The sequence below is a fragment of the Oryzias latipes genome, chromosome 24, assembly GCF_002234675.1.
Source record: "Oryzias latipes chromosome 24, ASM223467v1".
In the NCBI taxonomy this organism is placed as follows: Eukaryota; Metazoa; Chordata; class Actinopteri; order Beloniformes; family Adrianichthyidae; genus Oryzias; species Oryzias latipes.
The window spans coordinates 677,023-701,346 of NC_019882.2; the positions used below are offsets into that span (position 1 = coordinate 677,023).

The 24,324-nt window shown below is 39.0% G+C and overlaps 1 long non-coding RNA gene across 2 annotated transcripts; it reads right to left on the minus strand.

Annotated features, from left to right (window-relative positions):
* Nucleotides 1-15: 15 nt before the first annotated feature.
* Nucleotides 16-6,616, minus strand: LOC111947106. Of its 2 annotated transcripts, none has more exons than XR_002872924.1 (3): nucleotides 6,155-6,616; nucleotides 4,890-5,010; nucleotides 16-384 (listed from the first exon to the last, which is right to left on the minus strand). It is a non-coding gene; the product is annotated as an uncharacterized LOC111947106 (long non-coding RNA). The 2 variants fall into 2 exon arrangements; XR_002872925.1 differs by having other exon boundaries at nucleotides 5,971-6,616.
* Between the last annotated feature and the right edge of the window lie 17,708 nt (nucleotides 6,617-24,324).

The window sequence follows — 24,324 nt, forward strand, 5'->3', positions numbered from 1 at the left end:
ATCAATACTAAAATATGAAGCAGACAATAAGTTATGCTACATAGGGAAGTTATTGAGCACATTGAGTATTTAAGACGAAATAACATTCCTGCTACAACCTAAAACTTCCATGGAACATTACAAATGTTTAACCTTGTCTTAGACTGTATTTCATCACTAAAACTACTTTTTACCAGTAAGAGAGTAGAGATGACATTACCATTAAAAAAGAAGATACATACCATAACAACTTTCCATTGAACTGGAAATCAAACATAAAAACCTTCAGGGCGTCATGGTAAACTTTCAGTCTGCTTTCTTGTTCCTTTTTTGATATGAGCTGTCCTCTGTATTCAAGAAGGAAATCTCCCTTTTGAAAGGGCCGGGAGCTGAACACACCTCGACCTACAAGTAACAAACACATCACAAAGAAAGGAGAGTAATAAAAAAAGAAACAATGCAAAGTTATCATAGAGCAGGGCTCCAGACTGCGACCAAAATTTGAGAGTGTGCGACTGAATTTTACACCCAGTCGCACATGTGCCACCAGTAAATTTGCCTCCCCCGCCCTCCGTATTTTGTATACATTAAACGTGGAAGGGGCACATCAATCATCAATGAAATAATCAATGAGACGCGAGGACGGACGGACGGACAGACACACTCGCGCGAATACTCATGAGACTGGAGCACATGCGAGCGCACACTCGAGTGTCATTGAGGGATGCCTGAGGCGGCCAATGCAGGGCTCGACATAGCCATTTGTCCGCTGGCCCGGTCCTGTTTTTCGAGCAGTGCGGACCACAAGACTTTACTTTTCACTTGTCCGCTCGGGCCACTAAAATATCTAACGGTTTATATATTCTTCACCTTTTTCAATAAAGTAAATTTTGCGAAAACGTGTAGATTTACCTCGTCTTCATAATGTAGTTTTTCTGCTAGTCCTGTGTTCAGACTTCAAGGGTTTCTATGGGAAACCTTTGATCACTTCTTCTCTCCCGCCTGCGCGCGCGCGGCTTTCACTGCCGAGCACCACGCGGCACGCGCTCACTACTTTTTTTTTCAAACTTTATTGAATGTAACAATTCAATACAAAACAATGTTAAACAGCAACAACGAAGGCACAAGCCAGTGGGTTATTATTACATTTGATTATAAATCCGACACCGTCACTGAAGAGAGACTGAAGCATGTCAGAGATGTGGAAGACATGGCAGGAATAGATAGGAATATGTTTGATGGAGTAGTGGGTATAATTAGTAGTATGGACAGCAAGATATTTAATGAATGCATTGAAGATGAAACTGTATGCACTAAGCTTTAAGCTGAATGTCAAAGAATCAAAGGCAACTCCAAATACCGGAATCTCAGACTCAAATGCAGTAGAATGTTAAACTACTTAATTTTGTTTTTCTGTACAACACTGTAAGCAGTAAGTATTTCTAGTTAGCTGAATGATCTCAGTTAGACCTGCACAATATGAGGAAAACTCGCGATATGCGATATCAAAGATTAAAATTGCGATAACGATATAATTTGCGGTATATAAACAAACAGCAAAATAACCAAATAACCATTCCCAGTTTAAAAATTATACTCCAAATGACCCACGTTGACATAGGTTACAAACATCTAACATAACGGTGCTCCATCTGATTGGTCAACAATGTGAAGGCGTCCATCCGATTGGTCAAATGCATTAAGGGATTTATTTGATTCGTTAAATGGTTCAAGCTGCCATTAGATTGTTTTAACACATTTAAGGTTTATGATTTATTGCGATATTTGCCGTTAGAAGCACCATGAAAACTTCTGAACTAGTGTTACCTACTACACTGCAGTGCTCTCTTCAAAACATCTGAAACAGACTAGAGCAGATTTAAGTTTGATATGGTCTATTTTCAGTCATTGAAAAGTGTAGAAATAAGTGATGTCACCAGAATGCACCAAATTGTACCATATTAAAAGTTTCCGGGGGGGCATGCCCCCGGACCCCCCTAAAGTTGCAAGCACCTGCGGAGCGGCGGGTCCCGCTATGCGCGGTGTCGGGCCAGTAACTTTCAGGCAGGGCCAGTAAGTTTCAAAAACTACTGGCCCTGTGGGCCAGTGCAAATTTCTGGGCTATGTCAACCCCTGCAATGCGTGTGAGAAGAATAGGGAAAGTTACTGTAAGTGGCTAAAATGCGTGGAGGGGGAGGGGCCTAGAGATAATCGAGTGCGCGTTAACATCTGTGGGAAGGAAACAGAGACAAATATCATCACAACCTGATATGTGCGTCTGAGCTATGAGCAAGCAAACTATTGATTCGTTCTTCTGACCTGCGGCTAGTGTACCAGTGCCAGTCTACAGCAGGGGTCTCTAACTCGCAAAGCAAACCACGGCTCTCATCATGCACGGCTGTTACGGCAGCACACCACTCCCGCGGGAGATGGTCAGCTGAGGAGAATAAATGTCCCACACGTTCATGCGTGACAGCTAACGGGGCTCTAGCATTAAACACGTGTGAGCGACAACATGATTTAAAAAACCGGCGGGGAAAGTGCAACAATAGACGTGTTTAAGATGAACCAGTGCCCTGGGGGGGGGGGGGGGGGGGCATGAGGGCAAAGCTGCAGCAAGACTGAAGGACAACAGGAATTAGGAGTTGTCCTTAACATTCAATTTTGATTTGATTTGATTTTTTTTTATTTGAAATGGTTTATTTCAAGCAATCAAATAGAAGTTATACACAGAAGCAATATAATCATCAGTTATACATTCATACAGTAACTAATCAAACTTAGGATAATTAGACATAATTAATAAATATTGCTTGAAAGGGAGTGGAAGGAAGCGAACTTATATAATTCCACCCCGTTATACTATAACCATTTTATTACATGATTTATCAATATCCGGTTCCTAGGTTTTATCAGACAGAATTAAGAATCATAAGGTATCAATAAGGCACATGCCAAAGATGAATTACTTAAGTACTACGTCAAAAATAACTATTTTAGAAATTAACATGGCAAATGCAGCATCTGAAATATATGCAAATTATGTTACTTTTAAAAGTCATTCATATGCTTTAAAAAATAATACTATACCAGTAAAATAGACAACACTGTTTCAGGAATTTTCATGGCAAAATTTCATCAAGTATCAAAAGTTAAAAACATGTGCAAAGTTATGCTACATTAGGAAAGATTTTTGAATCAATTTATCAATTTTAGGAGCTAGTGAAGTAATATCATCAAAAGTCAATCAATTTAAAAATTTTCAAAAGTGATTAATCATTTGTTTTACTCTTTTTATATATATATATATATATTTTTTTTATAATAAAGTAATACTGTTGGGGAAAAATAAAAAGGGTCCATAAACTGTCGAATTGTCCAAGGTTGGCATTTCTTCTTTTACTGATAACAGCTGATCTCCTGGGTTCAAAACAGAGTTTATAGTTCTCTTCGATGTTATGTCTGCAGACATTAGATTCAGATCCATATCCTTCTTCAGCTGATATCAGCTGCGGTGAAAGTTGAGGTCAAGTTGTCTGCAGGTCAGAACTCTGCTGTTATTCAGGTGACGTCAGACGATGGAGAAAGTGATGATTCCTGGTGTCATATTTCTTGAAATTATTTGTCTTTAGTTAATTTAGTTTTAATATGCTTCCCCCCCTAAATATGATCTGTGATATTGCACCTTTTATAATTATTTTAATGTTTTGTAATGTATGTAGCCTTTTTTTAATCAGTTGGTATTTTAAATTATTTTAATTGATCAGTGAACTACAAAAAACCCATCAGGACACATGTCCCATAATGCAGTGTTTTTCAACCAGTGTGCCGCGGCACACTAGTGTGCCGTGGGAGATGGTCAAGTGTGCCGTGGTAAATTGCCCTCATTAACTGATTTAACAACATTTTCCATCTCCAGGATTTCAGTTCTTTGTTCATCCCTACAGGCCCTGATAAAACACTGAGTAGTTAGGAATATGAAAGATCGTAAAATACTTTTTTCTTTGTGTTTATTTGATTCTATTAAATACATTTTGATAAGAATGACGATACCACGATTTAGCCCCAGCTTCAGCTGTGTCAGGAAAAGTTCCGCCCCTTTAACTGTTTCCACCAATCATTCTTGGGATCTTAATCACATGTCATCAGTCTGACCAATCAGAAGTGGTTAAAGTCTTCACTTCCTTGCTCTAAATTCGCTGATAAAGTCTATTTGGTGTCGCCAACATGAATTTCCATCCTCTAATGTGTACATACATTTAAGTATTGTTTGAAACTGTGAAATGACTAAAAGGTTACTACGGTAATCACTTTGCTGCTAAAAACTTTTTTTATTCTAAATTTATGGTATTTTGTTTGCTATTTGTACTGTCATGACAGCGATGGTGCTGTCAGTTTAGCTTGTTGCATCTTTAAAAGTGCAGAATAAAATGTGACAATGAATTTGAAACAGCGCATTGTAATTTCGGCATCTATTATTAAAGTATTTATTCGTAATACAGTGGAGATTAGTAGATTTGGTTAGAATGTTGATTTAAGGTATGCCCCCTAAATTTTCTGGTTGTGCCCCTAAAATTTTAGTTGGGGGCCACAGTGCTCCTAGTGAAAAAAAGTTAGTCTGGAGCCCTGTATAGTGGGAACTGAATAGTCTATTTAATTCAGTTTTCTGATTGTAGATTTTTGCTTTTGGGAGTGTGTGTGAATTAGGTTGCGCAATATAAATGAAACACTTAACTAATACACAATGACCATGCCAAAAATAATCTAGATAAAACTTAATTGAGGATCTGATTTGGGATCAATATCACATACTGCAAATAATGCTCTATGACAGAAGAACCTAAATTATGTGTTTTTCATGTTGATTTCAAACATTGAAAAAAAATTGCATAAATACTTCAGTGGCTCACCTTTAAATGAATCAATGTATCTAATATCAAATCCTTCCTTATCTTCACCCAAGGAGCAATAATACAAAGCATCTTGTCTGGGATTTCTTCTAGCCCTCTGTGGCCTCTGTGCTGCCATCTCCTGCAAAGACTATGTGTTAATTCAGATTTATTTATATAGTGCTTTTCCTGCTTTCAAGCATCTCAAAGTGCTTTCCACAGTAACATAAATAACAGTAATACGAAAAAGCATTCATAAATAAATAAAATAAAAACAAACAAATACATAAAAACATCAAAATCCAGCAACATGCACATCCCGCAAGTAAAATATACAATAAAATCATGTGGGCATGTAAGAACCAAGTAAAAGCTACGCTAAAAAGATTAGTTTTGAGCTTTTTCTTAAAAACCTTAATGGCTTAAGCGACTGCTATTGGGACAAGAGTCACCGTGAGACACTTATTTTAGGGATGTCTAACCAGCACCACAAAGTCCTGTAAAGACAATCATGCCATAAAGGTTGCACTGACCGGATTACATAATTATGCAAAACAGTGAAATTAAGTAATTAGGTAGGCGTGGGATTTTATAAGTTTGCTTCTTCCCACTCCTTTTCAAGCAATCAAACTCTACTAACTTTAGTTAATTATCACAAAAAATGAATGAACCATATGTGACATAAGTGTGTTTTATTTTTTTCTAATCAATGCATTTAATTGTTTCTGTGATGAGTTTGAAATAATTGTGTTTTGTCCTGTATTTTTTACGCTTGAAATATACCAATCAATCATTATTGATATTAGCTAGTTGACAAGAACCTCAGTATTTACCTAAAAGTTAAAACCCCAGTCATACAGATGAACACCGAACACAGAAAACCGCACTATTTAAAGAGCACTTGATGAATTTAATGGTTTTTAAAAGGTACACATTAAACCAAAGCCATTCGGTAACATCACAAAACGAAAGTCAATGCAAAGATGTAAGCCGGCGGTCCTGGCTGCAGCAATGAAAAGCGGACAAGCTAGTTCGAAAGAGAGGCGGCGAAAGTCCGCGAAAGTGAAAAACAACAAACATTACTTGAAAGGATGTTTCTTACCTGGTCCACAGTCAGGTGATACGACATTAAACCAAGCAATTCACACCACAAAACGAAAGTCAATGCAAAGATGTAAGCCGGCGGTCGAGCGCAATGAAAAGCGGACGAGCTAGTTCGAAAGAGAGGCGGCGAAAGTACGCGAAAGTGAAAAGAAACACACATTACTTAAAATGATGGTTCTTACCTGGTCCACAGTCAGGTGATACGTTTTGCATTAATTCCTTTCCGCTAGAGAATCTGGCTGCAGAAGAAATTATTCCGCTCGAGGATCGTTAGCCGAAAGTTCTTGATCAGATCAGATGAGGCGTACACGTGCGTACCAACCAGCGCAAACGTCCGCTACTGCCCCCTACTGCTGTGGAGTGTGAATCTTTAGTGAACCATCAGGTCTCCCAGAAGTCTGCAAGCTTTAAAACTCCCACGACTGCAATTTTGACGGGTGGCCTTCTGGCCAATGGAAGGCCAGACTAAATGATGATGTTATGTATTGATGAAAAATTCAGCTTTTTATAGACAACTGGCTTTTTTTATCCACTCCCTAAAATGACCCCTCTCTTTCAGCTCCCAAACAGTTCTTCAAGTTGCTTCTCAATTATTTTTTGCCAGGCCCCCCCTAGGAAAAAGAAAATGTTTCGCGCCCACCTAACCCCCACCCCCCCACACACTCGTGCAGTGACAATATATATATTAGGTAAATATCTATAAAAATTGTGTAAGTATACTTAAAATTGTATCTTTTAACATTAACAAAAGAAAAAAGAAAAATGAATCCTTTTTCAAATTTCAAATCATATTAACTTTATTTTGTCACACAGAAACCCTGTTCTAGTCTTAAGCAGAAAAGAAGTTTAAAGTGCCTGTATTAAAGTACTATTTGAGAAGCACTGATTTACTGATTATGACTGACAATTTTTTTATACTAAATACTAAACAAATTCAAAGTGAAATACTGGGCATGCCAACCAAAATACAATGGGCAAAAATAAATAAATACATAAATAAAAAATGTTTTAAAAAAAAGTTTTTTATTTGTATTTATCTTATTTTGTCACAACCAGGGTTGGCATTGAAAATTACCAATTCCCTTAGCTTGGAGGAGCTGGTCTGAATTCTTCATTGTGTGAATGCTTCAAAGCATTCGCACAATAGTGACCCTGTTTACCTTTAGTATTGTTCTTTATATCTTTTTCTGTATTTTTTTTACATAAAATCTTGAGCACACTTTTAGCAATTTATGCAATCCTGGTATCAAAATGTTCAGCACGCTCAGGAGAAGGATGCTTAGTCTTTTGGTATTGGTAAAACCTTACGGTCTTTACGATATTACACAATTTACACCAATTGTAGCTCCCTAGAAAATGAATAGGATTTTCTTTTTAAAAACCTTTAAAAACGGTGTTTCCTTTTAAACCCTTTGGTATCAAAACACTCAGTAAGTTAAAGACATTTATGCTTGTACTTATGTTATTCGTAATTTTTTACGGTTTTTAAAATTTAGTCAATTTATGCTAATTTACTAGCCTCATTGAAAATTATGGGAATTTTTTAAAAATCCTTTACAAAATGTGTTCACTTTTAAAGCGTATCCAATATTTGTATCAAAACATTAAGCAAGTTAAGCACATTTATGCTTGTATTGACAAAGTAGAGGTTGAAGCATTCATCAGTGGATCTCTTCCTAACATCGATGGGGTGTCACTCAAGTTTAGCCATCTGTTTCAGCTGAACAATTGGCTCTCCAGAGAGTGTGCTTCCAGAGGATTCCATTACATTGAGAACTTCAATACATTCTGGAAACGAAAGGACCTATTCATGGGAAGAGGCCCACACCTGAACAGAGGTGGAGCAAGAGAGTTAGTGAAGAACCTCCTCCACGCTCTGGGGCATAGAGGCCAAGGCAGTAAGGAAGGACCGAGCCAGTGTCCCAGGAACCACAGCACAACAGCAACAACAATTACCTCCACCAGCACCGGTCAATGACTTGGATCCAGCAGCACCAGCACCACAACCACCTCCATCTAAGGACTCAGCTGCACCAGCATCACAACAACCACCGCCAGCTAAGGACCCAACTGCAGAACCACAACAACAACCACCAGATTTGGCTCCAGAAATACCAACATCTGACCAGCTGTGGGCGCCGCCTGCTACATTTACTCCCAGTGAAGACTCACTTTCCTTTTCGTCCCCCCCACTTTCACCCATGGCCCTACCTAGCCATTTTGATAGCCTGATTAAGTCAGGAATTAAGATGGCTCCCCTAACACCTGTGAGCCTCACACCACACAGGAGCTCTCCTCCTACCCCTCCAGCGCCCCCTCCTTATCCTTCACCCAAAGTCCCTCCAACACGTCCTTCATCCAAAGCCCCTCCAACACGCCCCCTCCGTCGTTCACCCAAATCCCGTCCAGCTCCCGCTCCTCCTGGTCCATCACCCAAACTACCCTCAACTCAACCTCTCCTGCGCACCTCTAGACGTGCTATCCCCCAGAGCTAGGATGAAACGGGCCCCCAGTGTCCTAGGAAAGGTTATGTCAAACTGGGGCCCTGTGATGAACAACTTCCTTCTGGTGCTATACCTGTAGTTGCACTATGTAGAATGCAAAAAAGGGCAGTTAGACTGTCCAATCAAAGAAATCTAGTTCATATCCCCTGCAAGAAGGTTTTGACCAGTCCCAAGGAAACTAATCTCAAACTTGCTGCACTCAATGTCAGATCTTTATGCAACAAATCATTTTAAATCAATAATCTTATCTCTTCTTTTAATCTTGATTTTATGTTATTAACTGAAACATGGCTTGACAAAAACACAGGAAACATAGTTCTAGTTGAATCAACTCCCCCCAACTACAAACATGAATCGGAAATACGAGAAAATAAAAAGGCGTGGAGGCGTTTCTGCACTGTTTAGAGATAATATTGCAACCCGCAGACTATCATTTGGTGTGTTTTCATCATTTGAGTATGTGTCCTTTAAGATTGAGTTAAAACAAACTCCTCCCTTACTCTGCATAGTCATGTACAAACCTCCTCAGCACAGCCAAAGTTTCATTGATGATTTTACTGAAATGCTCTCAGTTGTGTGCACAGACTTTGATGGTCTAGTCATTACAGGTGATTTTAATGTTTATGTTGATAATGTCAATGACAGAAATGCAAAAGAGCTCAATGCTGTCCTTGAAACCTTTGATCTAATTCACCATGTGAGTTGCCCCATCCACAGCAGAGGGCACGCTCTGGACCTGCTCATCACAAAGGGGGTTAATATTTACAACGTCAGTGTGGTTGATGTTGCCCTCTCTGATCATTTCTGTGTATTCTTTGACCTGTCTGTTGCTCCCAAACCACCGCCTGGCCCTGCAGTTGTCCAAAGGAGACAAATAAATGAGAGCACTAGGGCACAGTTTGTAGAAATGATAGACCCTGAAAACACCTCTGGTGCCAATGTTGATGAAATGCTGAATTCTGTTACTTCTAGCATCTTGAATGTTCTGGATGCCATTGCCCCTATGAAGGTTAAATTGAGAAAACATAGACAGAAAGCTCCCTGGAGGAACGATGATCTAGTCAGGGCACAGAAACAACAGTGCCGCAGACCTTAGCGAAAGTGGCGCAAGTCAAAACTCCAGGTTCATTATGAAATGTATAAGGGGGAGTTGTACGCTTACAACCAGATCTTATGCAGAACAAGGGAAAGGTACTTCTCTGAAATCATTGGAAGTTGCAGCAGCAACTCTCGTGTCCTGTTCAGAACAGTAAACAGATTAACTAACCCTCCAACCCAGCTACCAATAGAACTGGTTTGCACACCAAAATGTAATGAGTTTGCTTTATTTTTTAATGACAAGGTTCAGGGCATTAAAAAAGCCATCAACTCCACAACACATATAACTATCCAACGGCCACCTACTCACTCTAAGCTGACTCACTTTGTACCTGTCACTGACCAAACTGTCCAAGAGACCATCACCCGTCTGAGCTCGTCTACATGCTGCCTTGATGTGTTACCCACTAGATTTCTAAAGTCTGTCCTGAACAGTGTGTTGCCACCAATTATTCAAATAGTTAACATGTCTCTTCAATTTGGAATATTTCCAGAGGTCTTAAAAACTGCAGTCATTAAACCTCTCCTGAAGACAAGCGGTCTTGATCCCACTGTACTGAATAATTACAGACCTATCTCTAATCTGCCATTTTTAGGAAAAGTCCTTGAAAAAGTTGTCTACCAACAGCTCACTGATTTTCTCTTATTAAACAATTCATTTGATGTTTAACAGTCAGGTTTTAGACCCCATCATAGCACAGAAACTGCTCTTATCAAGGTAACCAACGACATCCGCCTGAACAATGATGATGGCAAAGTCTCTGTCTTAATCCTGTTAGACCTGAGTGCTGCCTTTGATACTGTTGATCATGGGATCCTTTTTCACAGACTCCAAGACTGGGTTGGCATCTCTGGATCTGCCCTAAGTTGGCTCAAGTCTTATCTAGAAGACAGGAAATATTTTGTTGAAATTGGGAGTTGTGTCTCAGACTACATGGCCTTGACTTGTGGTGTGCCCCAGGGATCGATCCTGGGACCCCTTCTGTTCAACCTCTACATGCTGCCACTAGGGCAGTTAATACACAGTAATAACATATCTTATCACAACTATGCAGATGATACTCAGCTCTATGTGTCACTGACAACAGGTGAATATGGGCCGGTGGATACACTCAGCCACTGACTCCAACAGATCAGTGCGTGGATGCAGAACAACTTTCCCCAGCTAAACTCAAACAAGACCGAAGTTATTATTTTTGGCCCACAGAAACAAAGAGAAAGTGTCAGCAGCTACCTTCATTCTCTGTCTCTTAAACCCTCAAATCAAGTCAGAAATCTAGGGGTAATCATGGACTCTGACCTAAACTTTAACAGTCATATCAAGTCAGTAACATCAGCGGCATTTTACCATCTGAAAAACATTGCCAAAATCAAAAACATAGTGTCAAAGCCAGACCTGGAGATATTTATCCATGCATTTGTCTCCAGTAGTCTAGACTACTGTAACAGCCTGCTCACCGGCCTCTCCAAACGAGCTGTAAAACAGCTTTAGTACATCCAGAATGCTGCTGCTCGAGTCCTGACCAGAACCAGGAAGTATGATCACATTAGTCCTGTGCTCAGGTCTCTGCACTGGCTCCCTGTACCTCAAAGAATAGACTTCAAAGCAGCTCTGCTTGTGTACAAGTCTCTCCATGGCCGAGCACCAAAGTACATCTCTGACATGTTAGTGCCATATGAATCATCTCGTACTCTGAGGACCTCAGGGGCCGGCCTCCTGTTGATACCCAGAGTCAGAACTAAACAAGGGGAATCAGCGTTTCAATATTCTGCAGCTAAAATCTGGAACAGACTCCCTGAAGTCGTAAGACAGGCCTCTTCTGTGTTCATGTTCAAATCTAGACTTAAAACATTTCTGTTTAGCCGTGCATATGACTGAAAGGTCCTATCTGCACTTTTCTTTCCTCTCCTTCCTTTATTTTTAAATCAATTTTCAAATTTTTTCTTTTCTTTTAAAGTAAATTTTACGTTGATTATTTCTATGATGTATTGTGATTTTAATGCATTTTTCTGTTTTGTGAAGCACCTTGAATTACTTTGTGTACGAATTGTGCTATACAAATAAACTTGCCTTGCCTTGCCTTATTAATGGTATTTGTATTTTTACAATTATGATTTTTCGCAAGGTATGCCATTTTTATTTTTTATTTAATTTTTATTCATTAATAAAAACATATAATATAAACTTAAGTTGTAAACTCAAGCATGATAGAGAAGGAAAAAAAATGAAAAGGGGACAGAAACAGGAAAAACTTATTTTGTCTGGCCCTTTAACAATCAATAAATCAATCAATAAAAAAAGAAAGATACAGACACACAAGCATTCGGCTGATTCAGTATACAATAAGAGAAGATTGGGAAAGAAAAAAACAAAATCTTATAATTACATCAACCAGTGTGAAATGAACACCGTACCTCAGGGATGAGTAATTGTTATTTGTCTTAGTTTTCATTTATTTAATTGATTAAACTGGTTTTAATGTAGTTTTTAAGACTTGATACCGTTGTAGCATTTTTAATTTCTATGCTTAATTTATTCCATTTATCAACTCCATATATTGATACACATCGTTCTTTTAGCAGTATTCTGTGTTTTGGTTCAACAAATATCTCATGTCCTTTTAGATTAAATTTACTTTTTTTCATGTATCTTTTCATTCAATTAGGAGGAAGGCATTTCATATTTACTTTATACATACATTTCAAAATATTAAAGTTTATAAGATCAAAAAGTTTTAATAGTTTTAATTTAATAAATAATGAATTAGACAGGTCCGTATAATTACTTTTTGTAATAATTCTTATTGCTTTTATTGCAATATGTAGATTGGATGAATATATGTTTTTATACTGTGGACCATAACATCCTCTTGGACAGGCTGAAAAACTGGGTTGGGGTCTCCGGATCAGCCTTAAACTGGTTTTCATCATATTTGACTGGCAGATCTTTCTCTGTTGTCTTCTCCAAGTTTAAGTCTTCTTCTGCTCCTCTCACTTCTGGTGTGCCCCAAGGCTCAGTTTTGGGACCTTTATTGTTTATTTTATATCTGCTGCCTTTACAGCATATTTTAAGTTCTTTTAATGACATTTCTTATCACTTTTATGCTGACGATATTCAGCTTTATGTGTCTTTTAAACCCCAGGATGTTTTTAAAATACAGACTTTACAAAAGTGTCTGGACTCAGTTAAGAGCTGGATGAATCACAACTTTCTCCAACTCAATGAAGCCAAAACTGAGGTCCTAGTTTGTGCTCCTGACAGTTGTCTCCCCAAGATAATCCATGAGCTCGGCTCACTTGCTTCTTTTATCAAGCCCTCTGTCAGGAACCTAGGTGTAACTTTAGACCCGGTTTTATCCCTGGACTCCCATGTCGGGTCACTCGTTCGCTCTTGTTTTTATCATCTAAAAAACATTGCAAAATTGAGTCCAGTTGTGTCCCGTTCTGAGATGGAGATGCTCATTCACAGTTTTATATCCTCCCGTCTCGACTATTGCAACTCCATCTTCACATGTTTAAGTAAAAAATCTCTAGAACGGCTCCAGATTGTCCAGAACGCTGCTGCTAGGCTTTTAACCAATTCATCCAAGTTCTCACACATCACCCCGTTGTTAATGCAGCTGCACTGGCTCCCCATTCACTACAGAGTGCATTTTAAAATCCTGGTCTTAACATACAGAGCTCTTAATGACCAAGCACCAGTCTACATAAAAGACCTGGTGCAGCCATACACTCCCAGCAGGTCACTGAGGTCATGTGACCAGGGTCTGCTGGCTGTTAAGAGAACCCGTTTAAAGACTAAAGGAGACAGAGCCTTTGCCACGGTGGCCCCATCCCTCTGGAACTCTCTTCCTCTCAGCCTCAGATCTGTGGACTCAGTGTTTTCTTTTAAAAAGCAGCTAAAAACATATCTTTTTAAAATAGCTTTTTCTTAATTTCTTTTTAACATGTGTTTTTACTGTGTTTTACTGTTGTTTTATCGTGTTGTACTGTGAAGCACTTTGTGATTTTTATCTGGAAAGGTGCTATACAAATAAAGTTTATTATTATTATTATTATTATTATTATTATAAGTTGTACCCCAAATTTCTATACAGTAGTTCAGGTATGGCATAATCAAGGAATTATATAATAGATATATTATGAACTACTGTCTGAGAACCATTTTACTTTGTGTAGTACAGCAATTGCTTTTGCTATTTTGGATTTGACATTGTTAATTTGTGGTTTCCAAGATGGCTTTTTGTCTATAATAACTCCTAAAAAATTTACTTCTTTAACTTTTCTGATATTAATATTATCTATGTTTAATTTAACTGTATTTGTATTTTTATTACTAAATATCATATAATATGAATTGTCACTATTTATTGATAGTTTATTTCCGTCAAACCACGATTAAATTTTTCCTAACTCAATCTGCACCACCTCTATCATATGTTCAATATTGTCTCCCGTGTAATAAAAGGTTGTGTCGTCTGCAAATAAAATGGAATCAATTTTTTGGGATATTGAGTTTAAATCGTTTTTATAGATATTAAATAGTTTGGGCCGAGGACTGACCCTTGAGGTACACCACAGGTGATATGAGATAAATTAGATTTGGTGTTGTTTATTTGTACATATTGTTGTCGATCTTTTAGATTTTAGGGCCACCCCTTTGATCCTGTACCTGCTAAGTTTTTGAAGGAGAACCTGGTGATTTATTGTGTCAAATGCTTTTCTGACGTCTATAAAAATGCTAATGCGATGGTTCTTTTTGTCAATTGATTCTGATATTTCATTAGTGCCATTGTTGTTGAATGTTTTGCTCTAAAACCATATTGACTGTTGCATTTAATATTTTCTTTATTCAGGAATCTGTCTAGTCTATCTACATATCTTTTTTCTAGTATTTTAGAGAACTGGGACAGCAGAGATATTGGCCTGTAGTTGGAAAAAACATGTTTATCTCCATTTTTGTAGAGTGGTAAGACCTTGCCAATTTTCATCTTGTCTGGAAAGACTCCGAGTGTGAAAGATAAAGAATAAAGAATAGCTTAAAGGATGTATAACATAGTCAATTATGTCTTTTATCAGTGTCATATCTAGGTCGTCACAATCAGTAGACCTTTTGTTCTTACTCCCTTTTACACATTTTTTTATTTCTTCACTAGTTACTGGGTATAATAGCATGGTGTTTGAATTATTCTTTATATTTGAAGTAATATTATAGTCCGGTTTGTTTGGAATAGAGTTTGCCAAGTTTGGTCCAAGATTTACAAAATAATTGTTAAATTCATTTGCTATTTTATTTATTTCATGGATTTCCATTTGTCCATTATCAAAATAATTAGTTACTGGTGGGCCTGTTTTATTCTTTTTTATTATTCCCCATGTTTCCTTGATGTTGTTGCTGTTGTCTTCTAATAATTTACTGTAGTAGTCTTTTTTTTCACAGTTTACTAACCTCAATGAAAATGAATAGTAATTATTTCAAATCCTTTAAAAACTTTATGCGCTTTTAAAACATATGCAATATGGGTATCAAAATGTTCAGCTAATTCTAAGTTAATATAAAAGTTTAGCAATGAGTATTCTAGCTTTTCTATTGTCTTCCTTTTTTTTTGGGCGAATTATGAGTTAAGCTAGGATTTTAGCAACGTGTAAGTTTTTTTTAGCTAATTTGGGAAATATTTAGGTTCTTTGGATTAATTCTGAGTTGAGATATTATTTTAGCAACATGTTAGCTTTTTTGGCTAACATGCTGAGGTATTTTGGGCTAATTCTGAGATAATATTTTAGTAACCCGCTAGCTTTTTTTTAGCTAACCCTTCCGCTCTCTTTGGGGCCAGCCCTTACACTTCTGCTCATCGCAAAATGTGACATTTCTTCTGATCAATCCGGACCGGACTGGTCCTCTCTTGGCCAGTTTAGTATGGTCCAGGCTATTCAAGTGAGCATTTCCATTGAGTGTGTGAAGGAGCATCAAGGCGTATACCATAGCATGACATAGCTTTGTGTTTAAACGGTGTGACTACAGTGATAAGCAACAATGGCAGTTGTGCACAAGTGTGTGAAATAAACTGCTACAAACGGTGCCATATTTTGGTGCTTAATTTGATTGACATGTCAATCACTTCTACTCTCGTCAGTACTTTGAAGTTATAGCCAATCCTTTTGCCTTTCCTGTGATTGTAGGTCACTGACGAGGCGAGCACGAGAGCGCATGCCGCGCAGAGCTTGAACGTCTGGCTGTATTTCACAGCAGATCACAGAAGTTAGATAGAAAAAACAGAGAGCATTGTTTTTGGTGACACCTCTACAGCAGACTATACTGCTGTTAGAAATATAGGGGTTATATTTGACAGTTGTTTTAAATTTGACAAACAGATTGACATTGTCTTTAAAAGTTGATTTTATCACTTGCCCCTTTTAACTAAAGCTAAACCTTCCTGGTGCAGTAATCTTGAAATAGTTACTCACACCATGATCCCCTCCTGCATAAATTACTGCAACTCTCTGGACTTTGGTGTCAGCCAGCATGTACTGAACCGCCTCCAGTTAGTCCACAATACATCAGCACAACTGATAACTAGAACATCCAGACATGAACATATCACTCCAGTACTCAGGTCACTTCACTGACTTCCTGTTCTTTTTAGAATTTAGTTTACACTTTTAATGTTAAGCTCTTCGTGGTTTTGGCACAGTTTACGTAACTGAGCTAACTGTCCACGGCCATTCTTGAGTTTTAACCAGTATCTGCTTAATGTGTCCAGGTCAAAACAGAATTGCTGGGGTGAATGTACTTTCCCCTTTGTATCTTGCCCTCAGTTATGGAATAAAATTCCTGCAGAAATGTGCATGATATCTGACCTTAACAGTTCAAAATGTAAATTAAAAACATTCTTTTTTAGAAGTTTTTTTTAATGATTAGAAGTTGGTGTTTTTTATTTTCTTCAATTTGCTCTATTGCATTATTGTTAGTCTTTTATATATTTTATTGTTGCCTACTTTTTGTAATTGTATGCTGTTTTTATTTGGTTTTTAACATTCCTAATTTTAAGCTTTGTTTTTTCTTCTATTGCGATGCACTTTGGTTCACCTAAAGGCATTGTAAAGAGCTATAGAAATAAAGCTTCATTATTCAAGCAAAACAAGACAGAATTTGCAATGTGTTGAATACTTTTTCAAACCACTTTGTATATTTAATTTCGTTTGTGTGATAGTTAATAATACTTGAAACCTATGTAAAAATAATATAAAGCTTTATGTGTCATTTTAACAACAATTGAAAGGCTAATTATGAGCATTTCTCAGTATTCCAGCTGACAGTCACCATACATGAATAAGAAGGACAGTGTAATAATTACCAGGACATAACTCATTAATATTCACACATGTGTGAATATTAATGAAGTCCTGCTATACCACATGCAGCCTCTAGGGGCGTAGTGAGTCATACACAGGTGAGACACAAAAACGGGTATATATGTACTAAGAGGTCTTTTTCATTTTTTTGTTCTATAGGGTTAGTAGACCAATAGGAACCCTTCTACAGTCTTAGATTTTCTTAAGAATTAGGAGGACACTGGCCCTGTCCTACTAATTCAAAATGTCCTTCCAGTGTTGCGTGTATTCTGATCATTTGTCCTGCTAATGCAGGAAAACAAACGCACACAAACACACACTGAACACACAAACACACACTGAACACACACAAACACACACTGAACACACAAACACACACTGAACACACAAAGACACACTGAACACACACAAACACACACTGAACACACAAACACACACTGAAAACACACAAACACACACTGAACACACACAAACACACACTGAACACACAAACACACACAAACACACACTGAACACACACTGAACACACAAACACACACTGAACACACGAAAACACACTGAACACACACAAACACACACTGAACAAACACAACACTGAACACACACTGAACACACATAAACACACACTGAACACACACTGAACACACAAACACACACTGAACACACAAAGACACACTGAACACACACAAACACACACTGAACACACAAACACACACTGAAAACACACAAACACACACTGAACACACACAAACACACACTGAACACACAAACACACACTGAACACACAAACACACACAAACACACACTGAACACACACTGAACACACAAACACACACTGAACACACGAAAACACACTGAACACACACAAACACACACTGAACAAACACAACACTGAACACACACTGAACACACATAAACACACACTGAACACACACTGAACACACAAACACACACTGAACACACACACTGAACACACAAACACACACTGAACACTGGCACACACACAAACACACACTGAACACACAAACACACAGTGTACACACACAAACACACACTGAACAAACACAACACTGAAGACACACTGAACACACACTGAACACACACAAACACAAACTGAACACACAAACACACACTGAACACACACAAACACACACTGAACACACAAACACACTGAACACACACTGAACACACAAACACACTGAACACACAAACACACACTGAACACACAAACACACACTGAACACACAAACACACACTGAACACACACTGAACACACAAACACAACACTGAACACACACTTAACACAACACTGAACACACAAACACACACTGAACACAACACTGAACACACACAAACACACACTGAACACACAAACACACACTGAACACACAAAAACACACACTGAACACACACAAACACACACTGAACACACAAACACACACTGAACACACAAACACACACTGAACACACAAACACAACACTGAACACACACTGAACACACACAAACACACACTAAACACACAAACACACATTGAACACACAAACACACACTGAACACACACAAACACACACTGAACACACACTGAACACACACTGAACACACAAACACACATTGAACACACAAACACACACTGAACACACACTGAACACACACAAACACACACTGAACACACACAAACACACAAACACACATTGAACACACACTGAACACACAAACACACACAAACACACACTGAACCCACACTGAACACACAATGAAAACACACAAACACACACTGAACACACGAAAACACACTGAACACACACAAACACACACTGAACAAACACAACACTGAAGACACACTGAACACACACTGAACACACACAAACACACACTGAACCCACAAACACACACTGAACACACAAACACACACTGAACACACAAACACAACACTGAACACACACAAACACACAAACACACATTGAACACACACTGAACACACAAACACACACAAACACACACTGAACCCACACTGAACACACAATGAAAACACACAAACACACACTGAACACACGAAAACACACTGAACACACACAAACACACACTGAACAAACACAACACTGAAGACACACTGAACACACACTGAACACACACAAACACACACTGAACCCACAAACACACACTGAACACACAAACACACACTGAACACACACAAACACACACTGAACACACAAACACAACACTGAAGACACGCTGAACACACACTGAACACACAAACACACACTGAACACACACTGAACACACAAACACACACTGAACACAAAAAACACACACTGAACACACACTGAACACACAAACACACACTGAACACACAAACACACACTGAACACACACTGAACACACAAACACACACTGAACACACAAACACACACTGAACACACAAACACACACTGAACACACACAAACACACACTGAACACACAAACACACACTGAACACACAAAAACACACACTGAACACACACAAACACACACTGAACACACAAACACACACTGAACACACAAACACACAAACACAACACTGAACACACACAAACACACACTGAACACACACTGAACACACAAACACACACTGAGCAAACATACTGAACACACAAACACACACTGAACACTAACACACACACAAACACAAACTGAACACTAACACACACACAAACACACACTGAACACACAAAAACACACTGTACACACACAAACACACACTGAACACACAAACACACACTGAACACACAAAAACACACTGAACACACACAAACACACACTAAACAAACACAACACTGAAGACACACTGAACACACACTGAACACACACAAACACACACTGAACACACAAACACACACTGAACACACACAAACACACACTGAACACACACAAACACACACTGAACACACAAACACACACTGAACACACACAAACACACACTGAACACACAAACACACACTGAACACACAAAGACACACTGAACACACACAAACACACACTGAACACACAAACACACACTGAACACACACAAACACACACTGAACACACACAAACACACACTGAACACACAAACACACACTGAACACACAGAAACACACTGAACACACACAAACACACACTGAACACACAAACACACATTGAACACACAAACACACATTGAACACACAAACACACACTGAACACACACAAACACACACTGAACACACACAAACACACACAAACACACATTGAACACACAAACACACACTGAACACACACAAACACACACTGAACACACAAACACACATTGAACACACAAACACACACTGAACACACACTGAACACACACTGAACACACACAAACACACACTGAACACACAAACACACATTGAACATTCAAACACACACTGAACACACACTGAACACACACAAACACACACTGAACACACACAAACACACACTGAACACACAAACACACATGAACAAACACAACACTGAACACACACTGAACACACACAAACACACACTGAACACACACAAACACACAAACACACACTGAACACACACTGAACACACAAACACACACAAACACACACTGAACACACACTGAACACACAAACACACACTGAACACACGAAAACACACTGAACACACACAAACACACACTGAACAAACACAACACTGAACACACACTGAACACACATAAACACACACTGAACACACACTGAACACACAAACACACACTGAACACACACACTGAACACACAAACACACACTGAACACTGGCACACACACAAACACACACTGAACACACAAACACACAGTGTACACACACAAACACACACTAAACAAACACAACACTGAAGACACACTGAACACACACTGAACACACACAAACACACACTGAACACACAAACACACACTGAACACACACAAACACACACTGAACACACAAACACACACTGAACACACAAAGACACACTGAACACACACAAACACACACTGAACACACAAACACACACTGAAAACACACAAACACACACTGAACACACACAAACACACACTGAACACACAAACACACACTGAACACACAAACACACACAAACACACACTGAACACACACTGAACACACAAACACACACTGAACACACGAAAACACACTGAACACACACAAACACACACTGAACAAACACAACACTGAACACACACTGAACACACATAAACACACACTGAACACACACTGAACACACAAACACACACTGAACACACACACTGAACACACAAACACACACTGAACACTGGCACACACACAAACACACACTGAACACACAAACACACAGTCTACACACACAAACACACACTGAACAAACACAACACTGAAGACACACTGAACACACACTGAACACACACAAACACAAACTGAACACACAAACACACACTGAACACACACAAACACACACTGAACACACAAACACACACTGAACACACACTGAACACACAAACACACACTGAACACACAAACACACACTGAACACACAAACACACACTGAACACACACTGAACACACAAACACAACACTGAACACACACTTAACACAACACTGAACACACAAACACACACTGAACACAACACTGAACACACACAAACACACACTGAACACACAAACACACACTGAACACACAAAAACACACACTGAACACACACAAACACACACTGAACACACAAACACACACTGAACACACAAACACACACTGAACACACAAACACAACACTGAACACACACTGAACACACACAAACACACACTAAACACACAAACACACATTGAACACACAAACACACACTGAACACACACAAACACACACTGAACACACACTGAACACACACTGAACACACAAACACACATTGAACACACAAACACACACTGAACACACACTGAACACACACAAACACACACTGAACACACACAAACACACAAACACACATTGAACACACACTGAACACACAAACACACACAAACACACACTGAACCCACACTGAACACACAATGAAAACACACAAACACACACTGAACACACGAAAACACACTGAACACACACAAACACAAACTGAACAAACACAACACTGAAGACACACTGAACACACACTGAACACACACAAACACACACTGAACCCACAAACACACACTGAACACACAAACACACACTGAACACACAAACACAACACTGAACACACAAACACACACTGAACACACACTGAACACACAAACACACACTGAACACTAACACACACACAAACACACACTGAACACACAAAAACACACTGTACACACACAAACACACACTGAACACACAAACACACACTGAACACACAAAAACACACTGAACACACACAAACACACACTAAACAAACACAACACTGAAGACACACTGAACACACACTGAACACACACAAACACACACTGAACACACAAACACACACTGAACACACACAAACACACACTGAACACACAAACACACACTGAACACACAAAGACACACTGAACACACACAAACACACACTGAACACACAAACACACACTGAAAACACACAAACACACACTGAACACACACAAACACACACTGAACACACAAACACACACTGAACAAACACAACACTGAACACACACTGAACACACACAAACACACACTGAACACACACTGAACACACAAACACACACTGAACACACACACTGAACACACAAACACACACTGAACACTGGCACACACACAAACACACACTGAACACACAAACACACACTGTACACACACAAACACTCACTGAACAAACACAACACTGAACACACAAACACACACTGAACACACAAACACACAGTGTACACACACAAACACACACTGAACAAACACAACACTGAAGACACACTGAACACACACTGAACACACACAAACACAAACTGAACACACAAACACACACTGAACACACACAAACACACACTGAACACACAAACACACACTGAACACACACTGAACACACAAACACACACTGAACACACAAACACACACTGAACACACACTGAACACACAAACACACACTGAACACACACTGAACACACAAACACAACACTGAACACACACTTAACACAACACTGAACACACAAACACACACTGAACACAACACTGAACACACACAAACACACACTGAACACACAAACACACACTGAACACACAAAAACACACACTGAACACACACAAACACACACTGAACACACAAACACACACTGAACACACAAACACACACTGAACACACAAACACAACACTGAACACACACTGAACACACACAAACACACACTAAACACACAAACACACATTGAACACACAAACACACACTGAACACACACAAACACACACTGAACACACACAAACACACACTGAACACACAAACACACATTGAACACACAAACACACACTGAACACACACTGAACACACACAAACACACACTGAACACACACAAACACACAAACACACATTGAACACACACTGAACACACAAACACACACAAACACACACTGAACCCACACTGAACACACAATGAAAACACACAAACACACACTGAACACACGAAAACACACTGAACACACACAAACACACACTGAACAAACACAACACTGAAGACACACTGAACACACACTGAACACACACAAACACACACTGAACCCACAAACACACACTGAACACACAAACACACACTGAACACACACAAACACACACTGAACACACAAACACAACACTGAAGACACGCTGAACACACACTGAACACACAAACACACACTGAACACACACTGAACACACAAACACACACTGAACACAAAAAACACACACTGAACACACACTGAACACACAAACACACACTGAACACACAAACACACACTGAACACACACTGAACACACAAACACACACTGAACACACACTGAACACACAAACACACACTGAACACACAAACACACACTGAACACACACAAACACACACTGAACACACAAACACACACTGAACACACAAAAACACACACTGAACACACACAAACACACAGTGAACACAGAAACACACACTGAACACACAAACACACACTGAACACACAAACACAACACTGAACACACACAAACACACTCTGAACACACACTGAACACACAAACACACACTGAGCACACATACTGAACACACAAACACACACTGAACACTAACACACACACAAACACACACTGAACACTAACACACACACAAACACACACTGAACACACAAAAACACACTGTACACACACAAACACACACTGAACACACAAACACACACTGAACACACAAAAACACACTGAACACACACAAACACACACTAAACAAACACA